The 10,627-nt window shown below is 28.5% G+C and overlaps 1 protein-coding gene across 2 annotated transcripts in view; it reads left to right on the top strand.

The window, feature by feature from the left end:
- Positions 1–2,054: 2,054 nt before the first annotated feature.
- Positions 2,055–10,627, top strand: part of LOC108762490 (short neuropeptide F) — a 33,838-nt gene continuing 25,265 nt past the window's right edge. For both annotated transcript variants that reach the window (XM_018509510.1, XM_018509511.1), the window contains exon 1: positions 2,055–2,132. The gene's annotated coding sequence lies outside the window, so the exon portion shown is untranslated. The remainder of the gene's footprint in view (positions 2,133–10,627) is intronic.

Genomic DNA, 10,627 nt, shown 5'->3' with positions numbered 1-10,627 from the left:
GTAGTAATGTTTATTTTGCTTATTAATTTCAAGTTTGATTGTACTTTTCTGCTACTTTAATTAAAAAGTTGACATTTAAATTTAAAATAACTTAAAGATATTTAACTAAAAGAAGAATTTTTACATAATATAGTTCTTCTCGAAATTTTCTCTAAGGGCGATAGAGGGTATAAAATATACAAATAAATTCACAATCCATTTGTACATTTTAAGGTCGTCTTAAGTAATGTTTTAAAATGTTAATGCAGCCTTCTGATTGACTTATGATTTCATAAGACTATACTTAAGACATTCTCAAATATAAATAAGAATCTCTCTCTTTTTCTGTCTCTCTATCAACTATAAATACCGGCCTAAGAAACAAAGCTCTTCAAAAATTAATATTAAGAGGCATTTCCTAAAATATTAGTAGTTCGGGGACAGTATGTTACAATGTTACGGTATGTAACAAATTTACAATTTTTATGACAAAATGTTTAAAGACGATGACAATCTATATTGCTTGATCAGTGAAAATAGATCAATTCGAGGTCCAAAAATCTAAAACTCACGTATGCAAAAACTCACGTATTTCTCGGAAATCTCTGCTGCGTCTCGAAGTCAGTTTGCTACAGGACTCTGACCTCAAAGATGCAAGAACCTATTTCATCCCTTAGACAGAACATTGATGTGCTTCGCACTAATATAAGTAAGATTTCGTACGTATAATTAAAAAAGAAAAAAAAAAGAGAAAAAGAAAGCACATTACGCGGGACGATCTCGTTAAGATAAAAATCACCCTCTCCGTTACGGTCTGTAGCAGCAACCACAATACAGAGAATTCTTAATGAAAATGACCCTCTCTTGTAAGGATCACAGGCACAATAAAACAAACGGCTGCTAACTTGTGTCCCTCTCTTCATGTGGCAACATTTTTCAAAATGTTTTCAAATGTTTGATTTTACAACAATATCGCGATGTCGCACGAACATGAAAAACTGCCACGACACGATTTAATGGAGATTCATGAAAACATTGCCTCTTGTTAGTTTAGTTTCAAAAAATTAAAAAAGTAGTCCTGGGTCCACCCGCATGTGGTTCAGTTTAAACACAAAGTACAATTAGATACAGAGATATAAAGAACACTAAAAATAGGTCTGGAAAAAAGAGTTAAATTTAACTCGTCAGTAATTGGAAACTGAATTAGAATTGTCACGAAACATGAAAGAGATTTCTTTAATCTTTTATTGTTCCTAGAAATGATTATTTTTAGATGGAATTAAATATAAAAAGACGTTATGACTTTCTGAATATATAATTATGCTCTATATAAATATCGTGTAAAAAAGAAGTATATTATTAAAACGTAGAATATTTTTTCCCTGGAAATCAGCGGAAACCAACTGCAAAAAACATTTCATATATATTAATTACGAAAAATACAAAGTTATTTTCACAAGAGTGACAGTTTTTTAAAAGAATGGTATATGCATCGCATTTAAAAAAATACATTTTGTCACACTTCACGATCGAGTAAACGAAACGTGACATTTAAAAAATCAATAGGCCTCTCTCTGATCACAAATTTCTAAATCTTTTTTACTGTCTTCATTTTTCAATCTTTTCAGGTACATGAATGTCTTCCCACACATATATTTTAAATATCAACATCAATAGACCGAATGAAGCTATATAACTGTCAAATATTATTGAGATCGAATACATCATCAAATCGTTTATCGGAGATAAATTTGTATTGGAGAACAATTTCTTAATGAAAACGTTTTTGCAAAAGAAAATTCGCAAAAAACCGCCAGAGTGAGTAAGTTCTTCCACCTCCTCGTCGTATTTCGTCGCGTGAGAGTAGCAAAGTTGGAGGGATGAACGGGGCATGGCAAGAAGAGGACGCTTGCGCCCCGTGACCGCGTGGCCGCTTTCCAGCGGCCACCTGTGCGCCCACTCTGTCTCTTTCTCTTTCTCTCGCTCTCTTCCCGTCTCTCTTTCATCCCCCCATCGAAAGCACGGCTTTCCCATATATATGAAGGGTCCCTCGGTATCGCCACACTTCGCATCATTACCGCCGTAACGTGCAAGCCATTCAATCCCTGCTCGACTCACATTACCTGTGACTAACGCTCAAGAATTCAAACTCGGTGAGTTCAATGTACGTCCTTTTGTGTTGTTCCTTATTTTAACTTTCATTTTTTTTTCTTTTCTGGTAGTTATATCTTCACGTTTATTATAATTAATATTAAACTTCCGTTGTTTGACTTATCTTTAAATTCGTTGGTCGTGAGTTTAATTAACATACATACTGTGTGCATTTTAATTATGGAAAAAAACAGGAAACATTATATTTTAAGTATTTTCTAATTCTGTGAAATAGAATTACTCATCAAAACGTTTCACAATGTGAAAAGATTTTGTTATTTGTATAATTGCGATAATAATGATCACATGTTATTAAAACTTTTATATAATTAATGACTATAAAAAAAAGAATTATTGTTATGAATATATCCAAAATATATTATATAATAATTCAGTAAATACTTTTATGTTACTTTCTAACTGATTTTTTATAATTTTATTGCATAAATGACAGATCATCGTTTCTTATATTATTTGTGATTTCATTTATCTCAAAATTTTATCTTAACTAATTTTTTTTTTATTTCTTGAAACCCGTTTAAACAAATTATAATTTGCGCCAAATTTCGGAATAAAATTCTTTTTATAATATCTATTTTTGTATATTATGTATTTTCACACATTGCGTGTGTATTTATATAAATCTTTTGTTACATTTTTAATATATAGGTATATTTTGGTATATTTGAAATAAATGTTGTACATTTCAATTTTTTTAATACATTTTATTAATTATACGGCACATAAAATTACACACAGAATTCTATTCTTCTACAAGAAAGAATCATAAATTATAAAAAATAGACTTAAAAGTGCAATTTACTTTGTGATCGTATAGCTTTTTAAATTTAGTAAATCACTCAAAAACGATAAATAAATAATAAATCAAATTCTGTTTCAAAATATCTAATACAGTACATTGATTTATAATACATTTTTGATATGTTTTTTGAAAGTGATGGGCATAATCGACGATTTGTGTGTTTTTAAAAAACAATTATATTAAATAAATGCAATTGTAAATTGATTGCGCTTTCCAACTATAGTGCAATCGAGATGCAGGTAATCTTGTCCGTCAATCCTGTCAACTCTCAAGACGAAAAAAATAATAGATTAATCATTTAAATAATCGATCATTAATCGATTATGCCCATGATTTAAAATATTTAATACTATTTATTTTTTATTACTTATTTATTCACTTTGTTTTAATGATATTTATTATAAATAGTATATAATGAACTTTACTTTATAAAAAATAATGTTGATTATTACATTTATATTATTAAAATCAGATTTTTTTATTAATTAAAATGTCAATAATGCGACCAATATTACAAATAGTTAAATGCAAGCTGCTAGTTTTCCTTAGCTTAATTAATCTTTATTCTCGAGATATGTTTCTTGCAAAAAATATACCATGTGTAAAAAAATATGATTTTACATAGTTATCAATTAGTATGTGTGTGTGTGTGTGTGTGTGTGCGCGTGTGTGTACTTGCGTTTCACATACACTTTTATCTCCATTGAAAAAATTGAATAATCATGACGCGTGATGTAGCAATAAACTTTTGGGAAAAATACATCGTTTTACGTACTGAATCATTTTTCTACGTGACTAGATAACGATACGTATAATTTAAAATTGATGCATAAAACAATTTTAATTTTCTAATGTGATTTAATTTTGTATATTTTAAACAATTAGTAAAACAATTTTGTATATATATGAATACATCAATACGATAGAGAACGCCATTGATGGTCAAAGTTAGATGTTTCGAATAATACAATATATATTCTTTATTAAATCAATTTATTTCAGATATGTGTATTTGTGTATATATATTTAGTATATATGTATATATTTAAAATATACTATATATAAAACTAATACGAGTTGATTTGTAAAATTATAATTATCAAATTGAATATCCATTCGTAATATAAATTATATAAACATTGATTTTTTTCTTAAAGCACATGAATAATTCTGCAGATTAATTTTTATAAATAACACCCTAAGAAGATAAAAAGTTTAAAATCCTATGTGTTCTATAAAGAATATTTATAAAAAGATATTAGTAAAATATTAAACATTTAATATCATCTCTTACTATTAAACATTTAATAATAATTAGAGTTTTATTTAGATACTTCGATGTTTTCTTATCGTTTTGTAAAACTAATTGTAAAAATTTAAATGTGTAACTATACTGCGTATATATCCAATTAATGGTTTTTTAAACAAAAAACGCTTTTGTATTTCTCATAAAAATTGAGTACGCTGCCCTTACGATTATGATGTACGTAAATCCATTGAAACTATCCGGCGGCGTGGTCATTACTATTTTCTTTATTGCGATATAATGGGTGATAAATTACTAACGTAGGTCAAAGATATAAAACAGAGGACAAAGAAAGATTGACATTTCGTAGCTGGATTATACAGGATTACAGCCGATATATTTGCGAATTTTAGAATAATTTTATTTAAAACCTATAATTATTTTCAGTTTGCATATTGTATGTCACGTATTACATATTATTGCATTTAATATAACATAAATTGTTATTTTTTATTTGTGTTTTGTGTTTGAAGTTTCACGTTATGGCGTATGTTGTCGTTGTACAATAACGGTAATTGTTTATATAATATTTGCGTTTTAAATAAAAAGATTGGGTCGTATTTTTTCGAACATTGCACGCAAAAATAAATTTAAGTAAAAATAATTTATATAGAGAGCTATCGAATTAAATATTTTTAATTTAGATTCTTTTTTTACACCTACTACAATCATATAATTTATGTAGTATAAATCTTGAAAAATTATAAAAAATTAAATGTAATTTTCAAAGTGCAAAGTTTTTTTAAATTTTATCCGCATTAATACTTTGACCATTATAATAAATTATGGTTTCTCCTATATATATTTACTTTTATTATACATATTATTTTATATGCTTTATATTTATATGTATTAAAACAGACCTTTCTTTCATATTTACTCGAAATGTTAATTTCGATATACGCTTTACTTTCCGCGTCCCACGATTATGCAGATTATAAATTGTGTTGCAAGAGACTTAACTTGGCGGACAACTCGTACTGAACTTGAACATATACGATTTATATAATTCATTCGTAAGTAACAAATTACCAGGGAATGGAAAGTTACTTTGTAAAAAATTGTGTAAAATTATAACTATTATGCTGGATAATTTTGAGATCCACTATAATAGTTGTAAACGTCCACACATTTGTAAATTTGCAATATGCAAATAAAAATAATTTCTTGGTTTGGAACTAAGCAGATTGTGGAAGTACAATTACAATGTGTATGTGTAGCTATAAGAACGATAATATGACAATATATTTCGCAATATATATTATTATACATTTAATAACAATACGCGAAAAATTTTTTTTATGTTACGTAATATTACTAAAATTTGGATAATTACAGAAAATATTCAAAATATCCTGCTATAATTTCTAATATAAAATAAGATATATTTACACAATAAAAACAAATTTACATAATTTTTGTGGAATTACTGTAATTTCTGTAAAATTGCATGATTTTTTATATTTACAGAACTAATCATGTAATCTATTTTATATTTATTATATGTGTAAATTTACGAAATTTTTTTACAGTGTAAGTGGCTTGTGTCGTATCGTGTCCAATCATGTGCAAAGTAACGATAAACGTAACTGTAAAATTCGTTACCGTTACCAAAAAAATGTAACTTCGTTACCATTACAGTTACCAAAGAAAAAAAGTAACGCAGTTACTAGTAAAGTTACCAAAAAAGTAACTTGTAACTGTAACTTTGTTACAAGTAACGAGTTACTTCCATTCCCTGCAAATTACAAATTTTTAAATCTGCTTTTCTGAAAACTTTCTGCAGCGCGCGTTCACATTTTGTCAAACTTCTCAACTGGAAATGTGTGGCTGCAATACATCCATGCGTTAAAATACCGGTGGTATTGTATGACCAAAATTCATTTAACTTGAACATTAACATTACATACATGCGTATACGTGATGTAATCAAAGTCATCTGGGGTTGATAACTGAGCAGCTTGAAAATTTCATGGGACAATAAGTAATTCTGGGGAAACAAAATTGGGATACCCACGAAATATCTTATCGCGCAAATGGAAATTTCTCGAGATAGCTGAAAAGCAGCTTTTAAAACATAATTCCACTACATACAAAAGTGATATCCAAAATCGATATTCGGTTACAATATGTTCCTTCATTGCGCAACGACCTATGCTTTTCGCACACTTCTCGTTTATTAAGACGTTTCACTAACGACTAATTAACGCAAAAAGTAATTACGATCGGATATGATTACTGGAGACTGAACATCGATGAAGCTATGATAATCGATATCTCTTTTCTTGCATGTAGAGCCTCTCTTACTTAATTATTGGCTCACTGATTATACAACAAATTCAGTTATTTTTCTTGAACGCTGGCAGGTAAATATGATATAAGTGCTACGAAGAGAATCCACGAGCAAAAATAATTGGTGAGCAAAAATACGATTTTATCGTCTTCTCATCGGTACGCGTAAATTATTTATGTTCTTTAAAAGCCTGTGCAGCACGTACAGAGTAAAAAGATGCCCTGGAATTATTGCCCTGGAAAGCTCAACAAGTAAATTGCCGTTAATCAAGGTTAAGAAGTGCGGGATATTCCTGAAATATTCCTCTACATTATTATTATTATCTGCTTACGTGACGCTTGTGAAGCTTTAGAATTTTTAGGTAATAATTTAGTCTTTTTTCAAGAGAAACGGAATGTTTTATTCTCATTAACAGTAATAACAGAAGTTCTTGATATTTAAATAAAAATATATATTATCAAAAGATTTATTTTAAAATAAAATATTTAACATATACATACTTCCCTGCAAAGTGTTTAATAGTGTAGACTGTAGATATTCCAAAGAAATATTGCTTTTCAATTTGAAATTATTATTTGAACTGTTCATTATTCTGTACACAAATTTTTTTTTAATTATACTTTAACGAAATCTTTATTGGAGTTTTAATTAGCTATTCAACGAAAATTCAATAAAAGCTCCGAAAAAAATCTGCTTTTAAAGATAATAAAGAACTTGTCTTTGAATTTATCGTAGTTTACATGCAGAGCGTTTACAGAGATGATTTGAGACCTTCCAAAACAACCCCATGCAAAACACGTTGTGCTATCTAAGAAACCGATGGCAAGAACAAGACACGGTTTCATGCTTATAATAAACTTTGAACTATCTATGTGTCAATTTGCATTAGATTTTAGGAATATTTATAACTTTACGTCACATAATTTGACGTCTACATTTTTATGAATTTGTGTACATATTCTGATTTTTCAAAAACGTTTTTCATATCGTGCAATATAAAGATATACATTCAATTTTATTCTGAATTCTGATGAGAATTATACATCTAAAATGGGCTTCATAAAGCAATTACGCATCGGCGTGTATTGCATTCGTGTACGTTTAACATCGAGCACGCGAAAACGATTAAACGGATTTACCTCGGTCAATGCGGTGTGAGTAATCAACGGATTATACGCTATAATTCGCGCCTGTAGAAACGACAAATAGAATTGGATTCGACAACTTGGGTTCCATCGTACGTTAGAAATTGTCGCGACATAAAGCGCAATAAATAATAACATAAACCGGATCTCTCCATCTCCAGTCATTGGAACAAAATTTCAAATTTATTTGTTTAATAGAAGCACTTGATGTGAAAGGTATTATATTTTTTATACATATTATAATGAGTTAAATATTTTTTAGAGGAACGTTTTTAGGTTTGCTATATTTCCACTCATGTATTTTTAAATATTTATACTTTTTGTTTAAAATATAATTCTCCGACTGTATTTTTCAAATTTATACTCCTAAATATAATTCCTATTTTATTATTTAATAAGTAGTCCAAAACACAATTAGATATGTAAATAATATTTTATTTGTCTAAAGAGAAAAAGATAATTATATAAGATACAGACTACGAAAAGTTACAACACAATCTATATGTATGGAAATTTTATAATATAAAAAATAAAGTACGAATACAGTTTGCATTTATTACAACACAACACAACACAACACACACACACAACACGTTTCCAGTTTATTATTACAGAAAAAGAATTTATTTTTCTCAGATATTTATTTATTTTAGTTTAATATTTTTGTTCCTTGAGTTCAGTTAATAGAGAAATCAAACTCTTGGCATTCTGCTAATAAGTTCTTCGAGTGTTCTAATGAAAGATTTGTGTTTAAACAAGCACTTAATTTCTACGAGAATATATATTATTTCCATTTTTTTAAAATTTGAATTATATTGGTATTTTTTCAGTTGATATATACATGTTATTTGTCTATTTACGAAATTTATTTATAATTTTTGTTTATAATTATCCTTCGGCAATTTGCAACTTTATTGAATATTTCTGTGAAAATAAGAGATATATTATATATCATATTATAATTTCATATTTTATAAATAAAAAACGGAATTATTAGCAAAAATATAAGATATACTAAAAACTTCTGAGCGATAGTATATATAAACATATATATATATGATATATAGAATATATATAAAGACATATTACAATATTTTTGTTATCTTTCTGCAATTCTCCCGTTCTTTCTGCTTGCAGAAAGAAAAAAAATATTATTTCGATGCTGCATGATTTATTTACAATGTATATAACCTCTATTTTTCTGTTAAAAGAAACTCATGCGTATTTTCTTCTTTAGATGAATCGTAACATTACTTGTATGTTAAAATTCAAAAATATTAAACTTCTAACGACAAGGGAATGAAAGTTATATTAGTGTTAATGAAATTTTCATCTCCGCGGTAAATAAAACGAAATATGTTTACGTGCGATTAATATTAAATTAAAAATGGAAATGGAAGAAGACAATAACGTCGTACTTTTCCATAAAGGAACGTCGAAATGGATCGTTCGGTTTTGAAACAGGCGTGGTCTATTATTCAAACACAGATACCTATAATAGGTCTATGTTTGAATTTTACGATCAAAGGCGTAGATTACACGCCGGCACAGGTGTCATATACGGACGAAACCTTCTTGCTTTGCGATTATGTGTGCTTTAATGGGGGTTGCCTCTAAATTAATACATCGTTCGGAACAGAGATCGCAATGCTTGCGCGGATATCCTCATCGTGAGTCGGATGATAGATTGTGGTAATACACGAGTTTGCGTGGAAATGATAATTCGGTATGGAAATGTCACATTCATGCGACACTTGCGAAGTGTGTGATCCAATTTAATATTTTACGCCAAAAATTAACGTTTACATATGCACTTAATTCCACAATGTTGTTCACGTGCACGCGAATATCGTCGTTTCGCGATGCGGAGGCGATCCTCTCTTCTAAGTAGAATTTATAATTCAATGAATTATTCAGAAAGCACAGTGTCGATGCTGATAGTTTACTTTTTTCTCTTGCTTCTTGTCTTGTCACTTGAGCCGTTGCATGACATAAATAATAACATAGCTAACTAGATATCGACATAGAAATATAGCTCGTTAATATTGTAACCTCGATGATATCGATAACATGACCCTTTGAGAATCGAGGGCGTAAAGAGGTGCGCTTTGACTCACAGTCCCGAATGAGTTAAAAGATTTGGTCGATAAAATTTCATCGGGCTAACGATGAAAGATTTTCCCAAACTCCCTTTTAATCACAAAATTACATAGTGCTATAATGTCAACTGTGAAACTTGACAAATTTTTCAATATAAAGTAATTTTCTCAAACTGTTTCAACGAATATTAAATAATTTATTCAAGCGAGATTAATATATTTTTTAATAAAAAATGAAAAATCGTTATACATATGTATAATATGTCTAGAAATTTCTTTGTCATTAAATATTTATTTTTTTGAAAATAAAATTCAATTAATGGATTACTCCCACACTTCGTAATACATTTACTGTTAGCTTCTATTATTATCTACCTGTCAATATTTACTTAAATATAAGAATAGCGAAAGCACTGCATTTTAATTTAAAAAAATGTAACTATTAAAAGTACAAAAAATTTAAAAGAAAGTTATAATTAATGATTATACGAACCATATGTTTCTATAATTTTAGATTTTTCAAAAATAATAGACTTAAAAATAATATAAGGGTTTATAGGCTACTATATCAAAAATAAATATTGTAATTGTTAACGACACACACACACACACACATACACACACATACTGTTGTTTCATTACATAACTTAATAAGGAATAAATTCATTAAGCAACTCGAAATGCACATTTCATTTGGATAGCTCTTTACAACGGACACGGGAAAATGATTTAACGAAATATTTTGCATAATATAAAATTATTATGAGACAGCGCTCGAAATGCTACGTTTCTATTATAAGTACTCTCTCTCTCTCTCTCTCTCTCTCTCTC

Source organism: Trachymyrmex cornetzi, unplaced genomic scaffold, assembly GCF_001594075.2.
Source record: "Trachymyrmex cornetzi isolate Tcor2-1 unplaced genomic scaffold, Tcor1.1 scaffold302, whole genome shotgun sequence".
In the NCBI taxonomy this organism is placed as follows: Eukaryota; Metazoa; Arthropoda; class Insecta; order Hymenoptera; family Formicidae; genus Trachymyrmex; species Trachymyrmex cornetzi.
This window is presented reverse-complemented; position numbering and strand designations above follow the sequence as displayed.